The sequence below is a fragment of the Phymastichus coffea genome, unplaced genomic scaffold (genome assembly GCF_024137745.1).
Source record: "Phymastichus coffea isolate CEN01 unplaced genomic scaffold, Cenicafe_Pcof_1.1 PCOF00013, whole genome shotgun sequence".
Lineage (NCBI taxonomy): Eukaryota > Metazoa > Arthropoda > Insecta > Hymenoptera > Eulophidae > Phymastichus > Phymastichus coffea.
Window position 1 is genome coordinate 5,344,917 of NW_026706824.1, and position 22,013 is coordinate 5,366,929.

A 22,013-nucleotide genomic window follows, 5' to 3' on the forward strand; every position below is an offset into this window, starting at 1 on the left:
GCACACGAATACTGCTAGCTATACTATGTCCGAACGGAAATCCCGAGAGCAAAATATTATTCGATAGTGTATAATTGTAACATAGTAAGACGTCACGTAACATCCCTCCCCCCTTAGAATTGTTGCCGTCCTCGGTAACGTTTTGGGTCCAATTAGGATAGTACAAGAATAAAATAATAATATACACAATAATGATAAATAATATAATTGGTTATAAGATAATATAAATGGTCCTCTTTATTCATATATGAACAAAATGATTAATGGAAGAAGGCAAAAGCTCGTTAATTTGGTCCAATTGTTACTTGCGCAAGTTGACTGTTAACGTGTCCGGCTGTTAAATCTAGTCCCTCTAAATCTAGTAGACAGGAAGCTTGATCCTGGAGTAACATATCTTGGTCCTTTGGATTGGCTGAGGGAGTTTGCAAGAACAAGGTCAGCTTGTTTATATTGTTAAAGGGGGACCGGTTGTAATCGTAGGTCCCTAAATTACACTCTTGTAAATGTTGGTCCCAATCGGAAAAGTACACTGGCCTTCCACAGAACCAATGCGTTCTCAGCACATTTCTATTTTGGTATCGGCAAATGGTCCCATGTGCTTCCAATTCTGTCTTAGTACTGTAATGTCCGCAGGCACTATGATAGACATACATGGACCTGTTCCTGAGTTTGGCTGTGAGACGACGAGGTGGCGAATATTTCGCCTTATATCGCTTATTTAGGTTACTTAATGCTGAAGTGACACTCCAGCCGAATATGTATTTGATTACTCCCATAGGCTCACGAGAGCCTTGCCATATTTTAATGTAATCAACCGGTCCAAACCGCGTGAAGTCATCGTGGACCCGTTGTTCCGGCCATGGTTCATTTCGTTCATCTCGGTGCGGTATGAGGAAATGCAATCGTCGATCCGCATCATCCTCCCTCGCATAGGCCGGTGCGATCGATCGTGGCGCGAACCCAATCGGGTTCGTTGTTTCAACTTCGTCTTCCGAAGAGTACTCATCTAAAGTGTGAGATTACCATTCCCCTACGGTACACGGGAAGAATCGTAATACTGCCGCAACGTAATCATGCTCATGAAGAAATTCAATAATGGTATCTCCAAAATATGAGGAGGATGGGCCTGCTACCGTTGTAGCAGATCGTATGGTCCCCACGGTACTAAATAGTTTGATGACCGCAGCTTCTTGTTGCGGGTCATCAAATTTGACTCGAATTGCGGTGGGAGAGTCGTCTACCGGTGCAACAGCTCGGAGGCGAATTCCGTTGATTTCTTCCATCCTAAGGTAAAAATATAGTCCGGTTAGTTGCGTGATCAAGAGAAAAAGGTACATAGATTCGAGACTAGACATAGACAAGAGTAAAGAGATAGGTCACAGATCAAAAGTTATGGGTCCACTAAATAACATAATAATAATACAATTGAAAGGGTCAATAAATTTTCCTATGACTTATAATTTATACAGCTGATTCAAAGTATATTCTATCTTCAGGGTCGATTTCTGTTATCCTGTCTTCTTCCGTTAGGTCAATTCGTCGGGCTTTTCGTAAAGTTGCCCGTGCATTAGGAGTAGGGTCCATTGATTTAATTTCTGTGAGCGTAACAAGATCTGTAAAGGGTCCATTTTTGTCTAATCCTATATTAGGTCGGCTTGTTCCAGTAGAGTTTATTTTATACACTCTTCTCACTTCTGATTTAGGGTATTGTTTTTTCATTTTTCCTTCCCTGAGTTTACTTTAGTGCTGCCATTTGCAGGTAGTATCATGTTCCTCATAGATTGATGCGTCTATCTATTCGTCGCAAAGCCAGTGGTGCCTAGTTTCATCACTATGGTTCCATCTTCTTTTCCTTATATCAGCATATCTAGTGCCATAAATAGGGTCGCATTCTTTTAAGGCTGTTGCGGCATCACCAGCTTTGGAATACTGAGTGTAGCCTATAGAAAGGGCTCCTTTGTTATCTCGCACCACTTTATGATACACTAAGGGTCAGAACTGTACGAAGTGTTGGAAAAATGAGACTTCTCTATAACTCTCTTCAATTGTCCAGGGAAGTCAACAAAATAGTCGGGTTTTTTCCGTAGACCTGGAATCATTTGTTCGTAACGGTTTCGGTTTTCCAATACGGGCACGACTTATCTCGCTTATGTTCCAGTTTTTTATTTTTTTTGCTTCAACTGCATGTTTAATTCTAGTAAATTTGCAGAGAATAATTCTTGTACTGTTGTTCGTGAGATTTTGTAGTGAATGAAACTCCTCTATGGGTCCGATACTCTCTAATCGTGTCAGGAGTTCGCTTAGCGCCTTATGCTTTAAGTACCGTATCTTGATGCAGGTCGGGTCTATCATGGAGTGGTCGGACATGTTACTCATGGCGATATTGGGTACTGAAACAAATGATCAATAATTTATTGATTAAAAATTCATACAGACTCCGCTGTCTGGATTTGTAAACCCGAAGAATTTTCAGATTTTGCCAATGGATTAGATATAGTCGCGGAGGGTTTCGGTTTCTTCAAGGGTTGAATGTGAAGGGTTTCAATTTGAGTTTGTTTCTTGGATCGTTCTTCAGGCATCCGGGCAGGCGTTTGCTTCTTCGTAGTCAGTCCGAGGCTATGAAGGATTGGTCTGTGTCGAGGATGCGGTGTATGCACGTGAGGTGATTCCTGTACTATGGTATTATTTAGTGCTTTTGTGCGTGCAATGCAACATTTATAAATTATACTGATAATTATGATGATTAGGATATTAATACTGAATTCTCCATAAATCAGTCCTGATTGCGTTGTTGTGATTTTTTGATGATTTCTTATCATTTGCGTCTTTTCTATGATGTCGCTTAATGTTTTTTCTTGGCTGGTCCAGGTTTCAGCTTGTGGGGTCCATTCTGCCAATTTAATATCCGTTTCAGATAAGTCGGGTAAAGATTCGTTAAGTTAAGGGTTAAATTTGGTTGATATAGGTAAACATTTGTATTGTCTTTCCTCACTTCCGTAAACAAGGTCGCATCCTTGGTATAACCGATGCACCCCGGGGCAATTCTTAATATTCCTACCTCTTGTATCTCGGTTTTTCGGTCCACTTGGTTCGGGCAGACAATTCGGACTGTATCTTGTTGGTTGGCTGAGTATATCCATGACCCATCCGATGATATATAATTCCAACTAGTAATTCGTTGTATTCTCAGAACTATGTCACAATGGTATAGTTCATGCCTGGATGGTTGTAGTAGTAGTCCTAGTTCGCATTTACTATTTAGATTAGCATCTAAAGCAGGTCCTCCTACCGCACATATAAAGATATAGTGTGTTCGCACACAACTTTGCAATGAATGGTGGTCCATCTGTATATACTGTTTTTGATCCGAACTTAATGCTAAGCACGGAAATTCGTGTCTAATAAATGCAGATTTTCCAGTTGAGCTTGGTGATTGCGGTACCAATACTGAGTGCAGACGGTATAGATTATAGTAATTCTTGTCAACTAAGGGTACATGAATGACAATATATGTCTTCCTTTCTCGCTGGATCGCGTCAATGCTGGAGATTTTAATAATTTCTTTAATTCGGAGGTGTTCCGTTGGAATTGGGAAATTGAAGTCCGTTGCCATGAATTTTATATCATTTGCTATCTGGTGCAACATGTTAGGATCTATAAGGTCCGGATGTATTTTGCCCCCTTTTAGCGCATGAATAATTTCAAGAAGTTTTTCCGAGCTTTTGATAAGATGATCTAATTTTACCTCTAGCATTCTTCCAAGTGAATGTATTGAAAACATGTACTCCAGTCGGGCATTTTCATTTTCCAATTTCCTGAGTTTTTTTCGCATTTGGAGGTTTAAATTATAAATTCTGTCCCCGTGGACGTCCATCATTTTATATAGTTTATCCATTCCTGTGGTAATTATATGAGTCCTATCATTAAAGAGTTTAATGATATCTTTTTGGTCTGCATATAATTGATCTATGTTGGCTTCTATTTTATCAGTTTCGTCAATGGTCACTAATCCAGTCTTTTCGGCCTGATATTTTTAGGTTCTTGGACATCGGGTGGCTGAATATGTCCCATGTTTTCAATAGCTCCTTGAATCTTCATTCGTATTTGTTCAAGAGCGATTGTCTTCAGATCAATGTGATCCATGCCGATTATATTACCGCAAGTTTCCTCATTGAGATGCCCAGTACAATTTTGCAGTAGTGACTGTAGGTCAATTATAGCAGTGGTCTTTGCCAAGAACAAATTGAAGTTGATAGATATGTATGTTTTCCAATCCGCCCTCTTTATTCTCATTGGATCTATTCTTTCGTAGTAGATTCCTGGGTTGTTGTCTAACTTCTCTATAGAATAAGCTTGGGGGTCCATAATAGACAGGGCAAATACGGAGAGAAAGGAAAGTAAGATTAGATACATACCGTATTGTCCGGTGTATACGACGCACCGGTGTATAAGACGCACCCCAAAATTTGAAGGCACATTTTGAGAAAAAATGAAAATTTTGATAAAAATTTAGTTTTGAGGAAAAAAATTCGTTTAATTGTAATAAAGCACGTCTTTTTGTGAATTAAAGTTAATTACGGGATGATAAAAAAATATTGATATCTGTTAGCCGACGATGATTAGATACATTGCCGTTGCATATCTCTTACCACGGGGAGGTCGATAATCAAGAGACATTTTCTATTTTTTTTGTTTTTTATTGTTTTTTTTATTTTTTTTTTCGATTTTTGTTGTTTTTTAAAGTTTTTTTTGCATTTTTTAAATATTTTTTGTTGTTTTTTTGATGAAATTTTTATCTTACAGAATCTAACAAATGAGACCGAAGTTGATCAAGAACCAGAAGTGCTTTTTTCTTCAAGAAGCCGCCTTGTCTTCTACACCAGACTTTATGTATCCAAATTTTCTTACCACCTTCATCCATCCATCCTTTTGGGTATACATACACTATTACACCTGTCGGTATTTTATCCTTAGGCATAGTTTTACGTTTAAAAATGATCATTGGAAGTAGCTTTACATCATCAGCACAGCAAGCAAGAACCACGGTGTAGTGGAATGGTTCATGACCACTTGTCTTTATCGTAATCGTTTTTTGTCCTTTTTTCGAAACACTTTTAGTTGACGGAACATCGAAGTTCATAGGTGTTTCATCCATATTTGCTTTCTGTCCGATTTCAAAACTCATTGCTTGTCTACGGTGAATTATATTCCGGTGAAAAGAGAGAATTTTGTCTTCGTACTATTTTGGCATTTTTTGACAAATTTTTGTTTTCACTCGTATAGCTAAACCATTGCGTTTCATGTAGCGGTGATATTATGAAGGACTTTCTTTAAAATCATTTATTTGACTTTTTAAAGCTACTTTTTGTGTATGTATGCGTATCATTTTCGTTGAAACAGCTAAGCCTTTGGAACGATTATCTTCAATCCATTGTTTAACTTCATCCTCTAATATACGCCACTTGCTTTTTTACCACATTGCGCATGCTTTGATTTATGCATTTTAATCAAATTACTCTTCTGCGAACGCCAAAGCCTTTTTTCCCTAGTTTTTTCCCTTCGGTGGTGGGCCGAAATGATCTTCGGCAGTTCTATTGCCATGTTCTTCAGCAAATTTGATCACATTCAATTTGTAGCCCGCTGTGTACGATTTTCGTTTGTTAGTTTCGCTCATATTGGAATTCAAGTCAGTCTCTTACTTCAAAAAACACTTTCAAAATTATATTGAAATAAACGATGCAACAAAAATACCGTTTTTATAAAAAATCTCGTATTAATTATCTAGTATATTATGCGACGTTTTTTGATCCCAAGTGGCATATAGGTAATAGGTATTTGTTATCATCCTCAGACATAAAGTACGTTTACCATATATTATTGAAATAATAAAGAACTTACCTATTAAATAAGTAATCACTCTGTCATTGGCTAGTTTTGAAAGATATTCATAGTTAGTGAGGGTTGTCTAATTGCTACTATTCAGGGGCACGTTTTAGTTAGGTTAGTGGATTTGGGATGTCTTACATTCGGTGTATAAGACGCAGGCTGGTTTTGGAGTCAGGTTTGACGGTAAAAAGTTGCGTCTTATACACCGGAAAATACGGTACTAAATGAAAGGAAGTATATTAAAAGAAATAGTACCTGAAAGAACAGAACAAAGTAAATAGTATAGACGAAGAATATAGAACAGATAAGATAAGTGAGTAATTGTACTTATATAGCTACCCCTGAAGTTTAAGTTTATCCATATGCTTCCGTATCGTTTACCCATTGGGTAGTTCTAATAAAACGATCTTATGATTCAAAATTTCAACGATTTTTAGAGGTTTTTTATAATAACTATCGGCTTTTCCTACCCGAGGTTCGTTTAGTATCCAGGCGTAATCACCGACTTTCCCTTTAAAGGGTCTAGCGTGTTTATCATACTGGTCTTTAGATTTTTCCTTTTCACGAATTTGATTATCACCCGCCGCTATCTTTAGTTCTGTCAAACGTAAGACTAGATCGCGTAGGTATTGGTTATAGGTCCCTAATTTTTCCTCCCTAGGTATCTTCATGGGGAAATGAGCGATTCGTCCGTAAACTAGTTCAAAGGGGGTGTAACCAGTTCCATTATGTATACTCGTATTATACGTAAAAACCGCGAAAGGGGGTTAATCGATCCCAATCGTCAAAACGTTCCGAGTATATTCGTAAGAAATCGATTAATGGTGCATGGCTTCTTTCAAGAGACCCATTGGTCTGAGGTCTATATCCGGAAATTGTTAAATGATGGATTTTGAATAAGTGTAATAATGATTCTGCAATTTCTGAAAGAAAGCTTGTCCCGCGATCCGACAATATTCTAGGGGCACCGAATTGGCATATTAAGTGTCTGGCTAACGCATCAGCGATTAATTTTCTTCTCAAAACAACTTGGACATTTCCGTACATAATTTAATATGTCCTTTCGTAGTTCTGGCCAATAATATCTTGCTCGAATTTTTTGGTATGTCTGGTTAATGCCTTTATGGCCACCCACTAGGCTGTCATGTAGTGTTTTAATTATTTCTATTCGCTGGTTTGCCGGTGGGAGAACCATGTTCCCATAGCAAACAATTACTTTTATAGGACTCTTTTCAAAAATTCTTATTAATATTTCCGTTAGTAATCCAGGTCCAACGTCATCAGTATAGTCCCCTCGTCTAGCAATCCGGAAACTTACTATATTTCTTTTAATCAGTACCTTCTTCAAATTTGTAAGTCCAACTTTCATAGCCTCCATAGTAATGGAGTCATTATATCTGTCTTTTATGACTACAGAGAAAATATTATGGTTTTTATATTTGGTCGTTAATATTTGTCCGACCTTAGGTTTCAAGGATTTCATATTGCGTTGATCTATGGGTCCAATTTCACTTAATAATTTCGAGATAGCAGTTTGGTTATTACAGTCTCGTGACATAAAATGTACAATGTTATTTCGTCGATGGGTTAGACATTGTTGGCTCGTGCTTACATTATTTTGTAAGATATATTTTGCAGGTCCTATTGAAGAATTTCCGCTCCCGGTTTCCTCGGGTTCTTATAGTCTTCCGGTCTTCGATATTGGTTAATTAGTCCTGTCGGCGGCAACGGGAAGAATAATTCATCATCTACGGGTGTTTTCGAGAAATGTAACTCCACAGGGCTCTTGTTTCTAGGGTCTAACTCTTCGGGTATACCCTCAAGCCCTCCGAATCTTTCCATGAGTCGAGGTCCTTTAACCATAGGAGTACTTCAGGCTCCCGTTATTCCTGTCTTAATACTCGGGGTTACTGATATCTCTCGATATCGTGGCTGCCTTAAGGTTTCTTCAGCTTTCTCAATTCTCTTGGGACTTTCTTCCTTAGTCCTATCCGAGAGACGTCGATTTTCACCTTCATCCGGGCGATCCGTGTCCGAGCCACTGTCATGTCCTAGATGAGTTTCTATTAATTTTTGCGAATCTTCCACTAGCTTCGTTATCCTATTGACCATTACCTCATCAGAATCATTTATTTCATCATATGGGTTAAGCCTCCATAATGTCTCTTGTAGTTCTTGGGGGGGCTCGTCTCCATCTGAGAAATGAGAAGGCATTTCTATGGTTCGGTTGTCTCGCGCAAGGCCCATATCGTCCCAATAGTACGATTCATTGTCTAAACTTTTATGTCTTTGCAAACTGGCTTCGAATTTTTCTGCCGATTCCCACACTTCGTTTGCCGACAAACTAGTCCTCTGTGCCGGGGCCCGTTCTTCACATCTCTTAGTAGAACTTTCATTTTCTGATAATTCATCGTCTTCTCCAGGGTTCCCGTTGGTTTGAGGTCCACTAACTTCTAGCTCTATTCGTTCAGTGGATTCTGATTTATCACTCTGACCTTCATCGCTTGAGTCGTCTCCTTCCGTTTCGGTTTCTCTTCTCAGCCCACTATGTCGCGGATCTTCTATCGGGGGTCTGTCATCCGTACTGTCTTGGACATTTTTCGGACCTTTATCCTCCATCCTAGTTGAGGATAACAAGGGTCCCTGAGAGGTGCTTGTTTGTTTCATTCCGATTTCGCTGTCGGAGTCTGAAACACTGGCACTAATGTTTTCCTTCTCCAGTCGATCTAAAATATCCTGGACCCGTTTGTGTCGTCCATTCAGCAGGTATTGTCCAAAAGATGAATCTTTAACGAACTCGCTGCTATCGATCTCCTTCACGGCAACTTCGATGGCAGATTCATCAGTCGACGTTACTCCTTCACGCTCTGTAACTTTAGGCGAGATTTCCTTGACCGATTCACCGGTTTTCAATCCGGGATCATCTATTGCCGCATCCGATGTAGTTTTTCGTAACGCCTTTAGCCTCTTGGGTAAGGGTTTATCCTTGTCTAATTTAGTCCCTTTTTCAACTCCCAATTTGAGTTTAGAAGTGCCGGGTCTGGGCTTATTCGGTAATCGGAGAGTTTTTTCTGTGGTTTTCACGGGCTTCTTGCTTCGGGTTCTTTCAGCAACGGTACTATGATCTAAATTTGGTTTTTCCTTATTCGTTTTGGCCCCAACAGGTCTTCCTCTTGTCCTTGGCTCATTTGAAATCGTATGAGCCCTCTTACGTTTACCAATCGATTCCCGTGGCTCTCCTGTCTCTTGTTCGTCAATTTCTTTTCCTCCGGTCTTACGTTTTAGCATCATTACCTGAATCTTCGGAATATTTTCATTCAGCTCTTTTTCTTTCCGAGCCTTCTCGTCCAAATACTCCTGTAAGTTAATCGGATTCCTTGAAAGTGTGTCTGCATTGCAGTTTAATTTTCCAGGTTTATACTTGAATGTATATTGGTAATCTGTGAACTTAGACATCCATCTCATAAGCCTTTGTCCTGGGTCCTTGCGATTATGCATAAAGTTTAGAGGTTCGTGATCAGCAATCAGGGTAAATTTCTTGCATAAGAGATAAGGTCTAAACTGATTCATTGCGTATAAAACTGCAACACACTCCTTTTCCGTCGTAGTATAGTTTCTTTCTGCTTTATTTGACAACCTAGAAAGATATGCTATAGGCCTTTCATGACCATCCACTTCTTGTGATAAAACCGCTCCTATCGCATAATCCGAAGCATCTGTGGTTAAGGTAAAAGTCTTCTTAAAATCAGGAAAAGCTAGGATAGGGGCCTCACAAAACATCCGCTTCAGCCTTTCAAAAGCCTCTTCCTGTGGCGGTCCCCAGTTATATGCTTGATTTTTTTTTGTTAAGTCACTGAGAGGCTTGGCTATCTTCGAGTAGTCCTGAATAAATCGACGGTAATATCCGGAGAGTCCAACAAAAGATCTGACACTTTTCACTCCATTGGGCATTGGAAATTTCTTTACGGCTTCAATCAATTTAGGGTCCGGCTGAACTCCTTGCGCACCAACAATGTGTCCCAAAAATTTTACTTCTTGACGTAGGAAATTTACCTTGTCCGGTTGTAAGACTAATCCTGCGTCGGTAAGTCTCTCAAACAACTTCCCTACCTTAACTACATGTTCGTGTAAATTCTTAGCGTAAACTATCACGTCATCCAAATACACTAACATTTCTACATTCAGTAGTCCTCACCGCAACGCATTCATCATTCGTTGAAACGTCGCTGGCGCGTTCATTAGTCCTTCCGCCATTCTGATATAATGAAAATGTCCATCAAAAGTTGAAAATGACGTCTTCTCCCTGTCCTCAACTCTTAAGGGAATTTGTTGAAATCCACTGATTAAATCAAACGTCGACAAATACATCGAACCTCCCAACTGATCTAGAATACCAGCAATATTGGGTAAAGGGTAGGCATCACCAATAGTCTTTTTATTTAATTCTCTAAAGTCGATGACCATCCTACACCTTGGTGTGCCATCACTTGCCGGGCTTTTAGGAACAATCCAGAGCGGCGACTTATAAGGTGAGTTAGATTCTTCGATTATTCCTTTCCTTAGGCGTTTTTTTATTTGTTCCGATATAAATTCTCGGTGCACAGGAGGATGCCTATACTGTTTGGTATTAACTGGTACTCTGTTTTCTAAGTGTATTTCATGTTCTATCAAGTTAGTACATGGTAAAGGTTCTCCAGGGAGTAAAAACACATTCGGATATTTCTTCAACAGCCGTTTAATACTCTTAAGCTCGTGCGAGTTAAGGTGTCCTGTTCTAATCAATTGCAATAATTGATTACGCCGTTTCTCGGGTTGGTCCATAGTCCACGATCCCTGAAGGCTACCTTCCTGATCTGAATTCGTGTCACTAGAGAATTCCGACTTGTAATATTCAAATGGAATAATTTCCTTTAGGTCCACTTCTATGGTTACTTCTCTCTCGTGGGTATTGATGGCCATAATCTTACAGGTCTCATGGTCGTTAATGACTATGCCTTCCCCAAGAAACACTTTATCATCCGCCACATTTATTCTACGTAAATACCCTTCCGCGAGTGTGCTCTTCAGTAAATTAATCTGTATAACTTGGCGAGTCCTTGGTGCTAATGTATATCGTACCGTGCCAACCGGCAGTCCCTCTTTGGTATTTGTAATCTTATTATTCACGTTTTCGTTACAACCCAGTCGTTCTATTCCTCTGTCTAGGTCCGCTGTAGTTTCAATATCCGATACCTCATCTTCACGAGCTCTAATACTCATAGCTTGTATCAAGTCATCTTGTAATCGGTCAATGGGAACATCATTCGGTAAAAACGATATCGGGTTCATTACGTCGCTATTTACCATTAGGCTGTTATGATAATACGAAATCACTGCATTGGTATCGATCAAGTAATCTCTGCCTAACATCCCGTCCTCTTCAATAGGAAAATTATTCCATACTATGTGGAATTTTGCGGATTTTCCATTAATCGTTAATATCGCCGTACCTATGGTCGGAACGGTGTGTGCCGTAATACCGCTCAAGGTAGTGACCTCCCTCGGATCAAACCTCGTAGTCCAATTTAATGCACTAAACTTAATTAAGTTCACGGCCGATCCATTATCAACCATGAACACGGTCCACTTTTTACTGGTCTCTGGTATACGAAACCTTACTCTTGTTGGCACATAGATCTGATTATTTCCCGTGCCGACCCCCCAATTTGAGACAACTGCGATAACTGGTTCATTAACGATTATGAATTTCTTAGTATCGTCATCACTTTTGCTGGGGGTACTCCCGGTTTTTCGGACGTCGATACTTCCTGAATTTCGGTCAACATCGTCTTTGCATTCGGTTGAACTTTCTCTTGATTCTGGCGGCACGTATGACAGGGGCCCGTTCCATTCACTGCTGGGCGAGCCCCATCTGAGTTTAAATTACTTGCATAATTATGTTGCTAGTACTTTGGATTAGGTCTAAGCTCGCCTCTTTGCTACTGGTCGTAAGCTATTGTTCCATAGCGTTTTCCAGACGGATGATAAGAGTCTGTATCTGGGTTATACAACCGTGCTGCGTGTGGTCCACTGTCCTGAGGATTTTTGTAACGAGGCTTCCAATTCCTATTTTGGTTCGGTTTCTGCCCTTGAGATCAACTCTGTTGCTGTCTTTGATTATTCGTATATGATTGCTGTCCTTGATTATTCATATACGATTGCTGTCCTTGATTTCTCTGTACAAATAATTGTTGGATTTCTGCGGGTAATTCATCCCACTCATCCTCTAATTGTTCCTCTTGGTCGTTTTGTTGACCTTGAACGAAGTTAACATTGAGGCTGCGCAATAAATTCGTCCATTTATTAGGGTTCAACTCCCCATGCCTCGCCCTTGACTTATTTCTTGTTTCTATACGCAATGATTCTTTATAAGCATCCTCCAAGGTTTTAGGCTGTTTAATGTCCACTAAGTCTCCAATTTCTTTTGTCAATCCATCTATGAAAGTCTTAATAGTTGAGTTGCGCATTGGAGTCATCATCGTCTCAGTGTACTCTTCTCCGAGCTCTTCTTTCAGCGCGTTCTGTGCACAGTTCAAAAGGATGTTTATCCTGTCATGAAAGTCCCCAACAGTGTCCCCTTGCTAGATACGCAGGCTATGGATTTTGGAGTTGTAGTAAGCGAAGTCTTTGCAACGTGCGAATCGTTCCTTTAAGATCCTGATTAAGTCATCAACTGCCTTAATGGATTTTCCATAAATGCAGTCACGTGCGGGTCCTCGTAGTTTAGCAATTAGTAAGCGGACAAAATTCTGTTCCTGTGGATCTGTAATCAATGCTCTTCCATTGCGGATATCCTGGATGAAGTCTTTGAGCGGCACAGTTTTCCCATCGAACTCCGTAATCCCTTGTACTATATTCTGTAGGGTAAAACTCGCCGACATACTAGTCAATAACTGTAGAGTAGCCGACTCCATTTCGTTATGGTCCTAGGTCTTATATTTTTTTCTTCTCTCTTTTTTTTTTTTTTTTTAATAATAATAATAAATGAATAAAGCCGATAATACAATGATAATAATTCCTAACAAGATAATAATTTATTCAAATAATTATTATCAACAAAATACTAATTATTATTATCAATCAGTAACAATTTATTATATATATATATTTATATAATAAAGTTTTTATTTTAATAATTAATTGGTATTGTTCCATTATCAATAATGCAACGGTAGTAGATTCAATTAATCGAACCGTTCGCGATTCTGATTTTCGCGCGTTAGTTCTAAGTATTGAAAGAGAGAGGGGGCGCGCGATCTTTTGAATTGGCAGTTACGACTCAGCTGTTGATACGAGTGGATATCGCCGAATTTTGTTTGCACTGTTTTTCTCGCCGAGTAATAGTTTTATCCAGAACAATTACGCGCGCGAGTGCAACAACGTGATCAACAGATTGCAGCGTTACGGTAGGAGCAGATTTGCAGCTGATAGGCGGTACGAGGCAGCGCAGCTGATAATCCAGGACCAGAGGCAGTTGATAATTTTACTGAAAATTATTTAATTGTAAATCCTATTCGCGTGCGTCAGTCTTTCGGCCCGACAAAGACTGTAGAGATTTTTTATTAATAAAATCTGTTCAACTTATTCGCCGATTTCGTCATATAATTTTCCTAGTAGTTTTAGCAATTGAAAATGGCTTAGGTTTTAATCCGATTACAGCTAGGGGATTAAGTGAATTAGGAGTAAAGTCGCTTACACTTAAAACTCATCGAGTGTCACAAGGCACGTGACTTAAGGTGAGTTCAACTCCGCTTGATCGAAGACAACTAAGTTAAGTCAGCTGACGTTAAGGCGAATACACGTATTAACATACGTGTTAACGGAGCGGCGGTTTGCTCTGCATCGTGGGAGTTTTTCTCTTAAATAAATTTCTCATTTTGTAGATTTATCCCCCCGTTACAATAAATCAATTATATTAATAAAATATTATTCCTAATAAATATATTATTCTTAAATTAATAAATACTTTTAGTAGTAAAAGTAAAAATAAAAATAATTAAGGGAAATTTTAATAACTGAATGGTACGGGATAATGCCAAGTATCAGTCCCCTATTACAACAGAATATTTTAAACGATCGTTCATAAATCAAGGGAATTTTCCTAAGCCGCGTTTTGACTTTCAAATATTTGTAAGCAAAGGATCACGTTGCCAATGCTATTCCGTCAACTAATCATGAAATGTAGGAACGGAAAAAGAGACGCACCCGGTTTCAGACGCGAAGACTCTGATTACGCTTACGCGACCAAAAGCGAAACTCCGATGAATTCCTGAGCGCCCGATCGTGTGAAAAATCAATTTTTCCGCGTCTCCGGCGTGGCTTTAGCTTGCTCAAGAACGAGCGTCCTATTCACCCGTATCGCGTTTCGAGATATGAGAGAAAAAAATTAATATTAATAATGATGAAAAAGACGGCGGATTAATTAATATGTATTAATATTAATTAATACGCGTCAATATATTAACACTATGTAATACTATATATTACACACTAATCAATAATACATATATACTAATAGTATAGTGTATTAATACTTATTACATTAATACTCGTGCTACCCAATATACGTATATAAATAAATTTATATGGTTATTCGATAAACTATCGAAAATGTTATCAACGCGAGGGAAAAGCGAAAAGACCAAGCCTGAAAACCACGCTCTGCTACCAATCGATAGGTGACAACTCGCGCGAGACGAGTTTGTCCCGTACGAAGGCTCTTTTAACAGCCGAGCGGCCTTAGACTCGGGCGGTAGTCAGGCTTTCGAGCACCCCGGCCCGTTCGCGCGTCAATAATGAAATCTGTGTTAATTATAATTCGATACTCGATATCGTTTTTGTAAAATAAATAATTGAACGTTTATAACGTTCTTCGCTTATTTATTAGAAGCAAAAATGTAATAGCGATTCTCTTTAATGTAGTGGGGAAGCATATGGATACACTTATGGATGTTTACATTTATAATATTTATTCTAGTCTCTTTCATAACATAAATAAGTTAAGCAGAATAGAGATATATATATATATATATATATATATATATATATTCTCAGACGCGTAATTTTCGCGTCGCGATGTCTAGTATTTTTTTTGGTTACATAAAAAGTATTACTCACTTCGTATTATTATTGTAAATATAAATTGGTCCAAAACATTATTCGCTTCGTGATGTGGCCAATCACTTTTTCTCTGAATCTGATCAGATCAACTGGTCCAATATATTTTTTATACAATGCTGTAGTAGCACGCGAGACAATGCTAGTTCCTATGATTTTAGTTGTCTAATATATATATATCTATCCAATAGTGTAGCAACACCCAAGAAAATGATAATTTTCAATTTCTTTACTGAAAAAAAATTAATGATCGATTAGTCACTCATTTTGATTCATTTAGGTCATGGATACATTCAAGCCTCAATTACGCTTAAAAAAAATTGATTTAAAAAAAATCAAAGTTGATACCCCTAAGACGTATCCATTACTCGGTCTGTGAAATTCCGCGATAAGTTTTTAACGTCTCCTGTGAAGCCAAAACGTGATAAAAAAAAAGTCTTTTTCTAAACTCTTCGACTTTTTAGTAAAAAACCACTCAACAGTTTTTTTCAAAATTAAACTTTTCTTTTCGAAAAATTCTAAAGAACTTTTTGACGGCTGCTTGATTCTCGTAAACATTAATTTTTTTCATAATGCCTCCGAGGCTGCATTTATCTGCCCCAGAAGTCGCTAAGCTAGTAACTCTTGTTCAGGAGGGTTATAGGTATCGGCAGGTGGATGAACGACTTGGTGTCAGTCCCTCGGTAGTGTCTCGTGCCTACAACCGATACCTGGAAACAAATCGATTCGAGCGACGCCCTGGACAAGGCCGACATCGAGAGACGAATCGCCGAGACGATCGAGCAATCATTCGACACGCCCTTCAAGAACCTTTTGCTCCAGCAAACATCATCGCCCAAAACTTCCCCAACCGTCAACGACAACAACATCAACGACAACAACAAGAACGACAACGACAACAACAAAGACCACCTCGAAACATTTCTCGAACAACAGTAAGGAATCGCCTTCACGAAGCTGGACTGCGTGCTCGAAATGCTGCTCGTGGGCCGATGTTGACCGCTGCACATCGTAGAGCTCGTTTGCAGTATGCTCGTAACCATGTGAACTGGCCCACGAGAAACTGGAACAATGTTCTTTTCTCAGATGAATCTCGATTTTGTCCGTATGGTAACGACAGAAGACCTCGAGTTTGGCGCCGTACAGGAGAACGTTATGCACAACGCTTGATGCGTTCAGTAGCCGCTTACAATGGAGGATTAGTAATGGTTTGTGCGGGAGTTTCACGAGGATCTCGAACTCCTTTGGTTATTGTTCGAGATAACCTCAATTCCAAGCGTTATATTGACCAGATTCTGAGACCTCATGTGTTACCAATATAGAGAAACGTGAGAAGATTCATTCTTATGCAGGATAACGCAAGGCCTCATACGGCGAACATCACTCGTCGATTCTTCGAGAGAAACGGCATTCAGTTGTTAAGGCATCCTGCAATGAGTCCTGATCCTCAATCTAATTAAGCATGTCTGGGACATTTTGGGCCACCGATTGCGTCAGAGTTACCCAAAACTCCGAAATTTAGCTGAATTAGAGATTGCTTTGATAAGAGTTTGGCGTCAGATTCCTCAACGGATGATCCGCAATTGCATTTCGAATATGCGGCAGCGATTGCAAGCTGAGATTCAGAGTAGAGGCGGAAATACTCGATACTAAACATACACACACACACACACTTTGGAAAGTGAGTTTGGAGTCGTAAAATACTGTGGAGCTGATGAGCCATGGGGTCTCTTCTTTCCAAAAATCATTCGCACACGTACGTAAGCACAAAAGAAGCATAAATCCGACCGAACAACCTCCACGTGGTATGCTTAGGATAACGCTAATGCCCGCGGTAAATCGGTCATCAATCACTAGAGAACAATATTTTATAGTCAGTGGAAAAAATTGTTTTTTTATTTTTGAAAAATATTTTTTTGATTTTTGAAAAAAAATGTTTTTTTTTCAATTTTTTTCAAAATTAATCGTAAACAGACACAAAATTGTGTAAACAGACGAAAAAAAATGGAATTTTTTAATTTTTAAAAAGTTTGCTTCAAGTTAAGGAACAAAAACCTTGTTCCTTTAATTTTTTATAAATTTTGATCAATTGGTCGGGAAAAACCGCTGAACCGATCGCTCCAAAAATTTAGGGGGTTCTTTGGGGACATTATACTGTAAAATTTCTCTTTAACCGTACCTTTTCCGCCCATATTACTGAAGATACAGTCAAGTAACCAAAAAAGGGGAAAATGTCACTTTTTTTCACTTTTTTCAATTCAATGTTAGAGATGGAAAAAAATTTTTCTCTTTACTAACGTTTGACTGTATTTCATCGAAAATTTTATGCAGATGATGAAATTCGGTGTCCGCTCGCTGTACGATCAGTAGTTCCAGAGATATCGAATTTTGAATGCAAAAAGATCCTTTTGCATTCAAAGTTCGAAATCTTGGAGACAAATGATCGTAATTGAGCTCCGCGAAAACCAGCATGAAACTGAATAAACAGGCTAAAAGACTTATGTATTGGCGTAGCTCGAACAAATTTTTCCATGCCCGTACAGTAAGAAACAAAATGTAAAAAATTTGGATAAAATTTTTTTTGCGCTTTGTATTGTAACACGGCAAGTTACATACATCGCGAGCGCCGAGAGCCAACGCAAGTGTGAGGACACACACACACACGATTATACGGCACGACGAAAGAGAGAGAGAGAGACAGTACAGCGATTAGCCGACAATCACCGAAGATTGCCGAAACACGATAGCGAAGACCTCCTGCGAACGCGCGAACGGACATCGCGGCTTTTCGTCTCGCTACGCTCGACGTGTTCACATCGGTATCCGAATATTGCGCTCGAGGCGACGACGTCTCACCACCTCCGTGATTCGACCAGCAGGCCTGCAGCCGCGTAGCATCGGAGCCCTTCGTTGACCAGCCGACGGCACGAAGTAAAACCGTCTGATCCACGTGCGAGGGTGATCCGGAGGATAGCCTCCCGTCGACGAAACTCGCAAGCTCGTAAGTACGGTACGACTCATTCTCTCTCTCTCACGCGGTATCAATTATATTGCGGCGCAGAGTTTCGGCGGAAACTCCTGATTGCACCTCTGCGAGAAGGTCGCACATTGTATAAGGATTGTCGCTGACACAATAAATCTACCAACGTTTTATTATAACGTAGCTCTTTATTTGCGTTGCATATCCTTCACCTCTAATTCAATCGACGGATTAAACCCCGACCGCCTCCGCGGGTCAATCGACACTAGGTCGATTGACAATTATACTGACCTAGTCGGAGCATACCCGTCTATTATCGGTGGATCCTACGGGTGGATTTAAGGGCAAGCCCCACCATCGTTTTAGTATAAGGATTGCATTAAATACGGAGCTCCAAAAAATTTTTAACCAAAAAAACTAAAAACTAGAGTCTTCAAGTTTCAACAGCTTTTTTTTTATTTCCTGTACGACCATTTCTCACTGAAATACCGCCTGTTGAAAATCAGCCAAAAATTTGACAAATTTTTTTGTTTCCTTAATTTTTGCGAGGAGTGTAGTTAATCTATTGAGATAAAAATTTAGACATACCTATAAAAAAAATAATATGTGTATAAATTAGATTTATACCATTGAAAATTGTTGAGCATTTAAAAAAAATTAGTCACACAGATAGATCTACAACTTGTAGGACTCATTAAATATAACTATGTTGATTAAAACCACGTGCCTTCATATAAAAAAGATTTTTTTCCACAAAAAACCAACGATTCCACGGATATGCCTAGATCTTTATCTGAATGTGACGTGTATCTGAAGATCCTTTCCTTTTATACATTGAGAACAAGAACTATATCAGTAGTTAAGCAATGTATTTTTCAAGCCACCTCATGGGGATCCAGGTGGCTTGAAACATACATAGGGGTATGCTCACACGCGCACACGTACTACGCACGCATCTTGGGTGATCAGGTAGTGGATGGTGCCACACGACGGCCCCCCAGAGCCGTTCTTTGACATAGTCGTACCCCTCCCCCCCCCAAGCCCTCCCCTTAATATTAAATAATAAAATAATAAATTTTATTAAGTTATATGCTTGCTAAGTGTTGGCCCTCGGAGAGGGGATAGCGTCTCTAGCTTGATAAAGTATATGCTGACTAGGCGCGTACACTGTTTAGCATGAATGCTGCTCTTTCTCTCTCTCACTCTCGTACGTTCTAGCAGCGTACGTTGTCCGTATACCGTGGATGCTGCACTCTCTCTCTCTCATTCAATAGGCCTTAGCCGTGTATAGTAGAGAGAGTGTGCGTTGCGCAGCAGGTAATTAGAGAGTGGGTGGTAATTGTGACGAATTGCATCTTAAGAGTTTAAAGTTAATCTATTTACGAGGGCCGTTTGAAAAGTCCGTGCAAAAAACTGCTTGATTTTTTTTAATAAACCTTTTTTATTTTTCTACATAGTCTCCTTTTAGGCTTATACACTTCATCCAACGCTGCTCTAGTTTGTTAATCCCTTCCAAATAATAGGATTTATCCAACTCTGAACTTATATACTTATTATTTGCTTTTGAATGTCTGTTACAATAGTGGCTAATAACTCCACGAATGCCTTTCTGAATGAATAAGATCATATCAATATGAAATAGCAGTTCGAGTTCGATAGTTATACACTTTAATATAGCATCCCATGTTAATCCTGGAGTTGTGAAATAATGTACTGGGTCAAGATCATATGCATTCATACAGGTTGTATGGAAATTTTCGAAAACATCAGCTAATAGTAAAACGTCTGTTTTCTGATAAAGACCGGAATACTAACCTAAATCTTTTATTTAAAAAGTATTCGAAATATTTTACGCGTGGATATAATCTGCCATAGATGTACCACTAACTGTTAATTGACTATGAAATCCTTCGATAGAAGGTAATTGATTTTCTGTCAGACTATTTAAACTGTTACTATATTCGTATGCGAAAACAACTTTCTTTTTAAGTAAATCAATTTGTCTTACAGTGAAATTGTCTTTCTCAAATTTTCTTTTTACAATATCTAGCTTTGGAAAATATTACGCTGATTTATCTAGAGATGAAGGCTTAAAATGAAACAAATCAATAAAACGTAAACTAATAACATAACCCTCAACATTTTTTGTAAAGGATATATAATAAGAATATAACGTTCTATATTCTCCGCTAGAACAAAAATTTTTCCCTCAAAATCTAAATTGAGAGTCATAGCTTGTAAAATTATGAAATACTACTGGAATGAAATTGAGATGTTTATATTTCAAATTACAATGATTATATGCAGCTTCTCTAAATCTACCGGTTAAATGACAATGATCTCTAACTTTCCTTTCTTCTTCCTTAAAAGTTTTATTACAATTGTGACACTTCATATCCCATTTAAATGTATACTCATCTATAAGGAAAAGATTCATTGCTAAAGCATTTTTATATACTTCCTCCAACTGAGCAAATAATATTTTAAATTGTTTTATAATCCATTGAGCAGGCGTCGCTTCTTCAATTATTTGTTTTCTAGAAGACCTATACTCTGACTTACTATCATCATATCTACATTTTATACATAATCTAACGCTAAAAACTTCGTGTTCTTGAAAAGCAGGACTATTATCAACTCGTTTGAACAAATATTCTAAGTCAGTATATATTACATATGGAACCACTTCTTTACGTTTCGAATTTTTGAATTTTGGAATTATATCATCAGGAAGATTGATTCTACATTTATTAATATTTGAACAATCAATATCGCGAACTATCAATTGATCCTCAATAGTAAAATTTTTTAAGAATGCGTACGAGTAACGTATTTCGTACGTATATAGATGTCATTCAATTCTTCAAATTCTAAAATACTTTTTATTTCTACAGGAAACGTTATATCATCAAATTTTAATTCTTTTTCAAAGCGCGCATAATTACTGGTTCTATAACTGTGGTATCTATAACTATCAGCAGGATGAATACAAGGTTGTACATCCCATTTGAAACATTCATAGTCGGTATTCCTAAAATGAATAGAAGCTTTTCTCATTTCTATGGCCTTAGATAGTGGAATATACGAGTAGTATAGCAATTTATGTTTCAGCACACCTGCGGGGGGTATTGTTAATAATAATTGTTAATGTTAACAATTATTATTAACAATATTCGTGGGGGGTCCCTGGTTTAACCCTTTGATTCCCTGGCCTAACGCTTCAATGTTAATTATTATTAATGTTAATAATTGTTTATAATTTTTTGAGGAAGGTTTCTAGGGCTCCTAGTCACTAGGGCTCCTAGTCCCTAGGGACCCTATACCTAGTGCTTTCAGTCTATTTCAATTTAAATATATTTTTTTCAAAAGTTATAAATATATATTATTGACAATTTACTTGCTTTATTGAAAATGAAACGAGTAGAAAATAGCGATGATTTTTGAAAAAAATGAAGAGTCAGACCGGAGAATCGAACCGGAGTTAGCTAGCGCTTTACCACTAGAGCCAATGCCACATGTATCTTAGAGGATGCATATTGTGTATATTAGCTACACACGCATACATTTGGTTTTAAGCCTGAGCGTGCGGAGGAGGGGGAGCGCATGTTGTCTATAGTTCTAACTTGAGGATGCGTGCTCTCTCTCCCTCCCTCTAGCTCTGAGTCAGCGTGGACCACAGCGCGGAAGAGTAGAGGAGCGCATATGCAGCTATGCTTACTACCTACCTTCTTATCTTAAGTTGACTATGTCTATCACAAATGTAGATCACAGCTGGTTGGAGGATGATCAAGCTTCTCCACTACTTTCTGGAAGTGAGAAAAAGAGAGCAGCTATGTTTTGCTACCAACCCTCTTTATTTTATACTCCATATTGTAGAAAAATATTATCTCTTATTATTACAAGCGTTCGGTAGGATTTTCGACGGTGAGTCTCAAGGCAAACATCGAGTTAGTCATAGCACATTGTGAAATTAGTTTTTCTATTTATTTGT

At 38.5% G+C, this 22,013-nt stretch overlaps 1 protein-coding gene across 12 annotated transcripts in view; it reads right to left on the minus strand.

Annotated features, from left to right (window-relative positions):
* The window catches only part of LOC131673140 (dopamine receptor 2-like), a 923,047-nt gene that overhangs the window by 687,702 nt on the left and 213,332 nt on the right, over positions 1-22,013 (minus strand). For 10 of the 12 annotated variants that reach the window (XM_058950948.1, XM_058950902.1, XM_058950976.1 and 7 more), the window contains one exon: positions 15,043-15,274. The exons of the other annotated variants lie outside the window; for them this stretch is intronic. The gene's annotated coding sequence lies outside the window, so the exon portion shown is untranslated. The remainder of the gene's footprint in view (positions 1-15,042; positions 15,275-22,013) is intronic. 12 annotated transcript variants of the gene reach the window in all.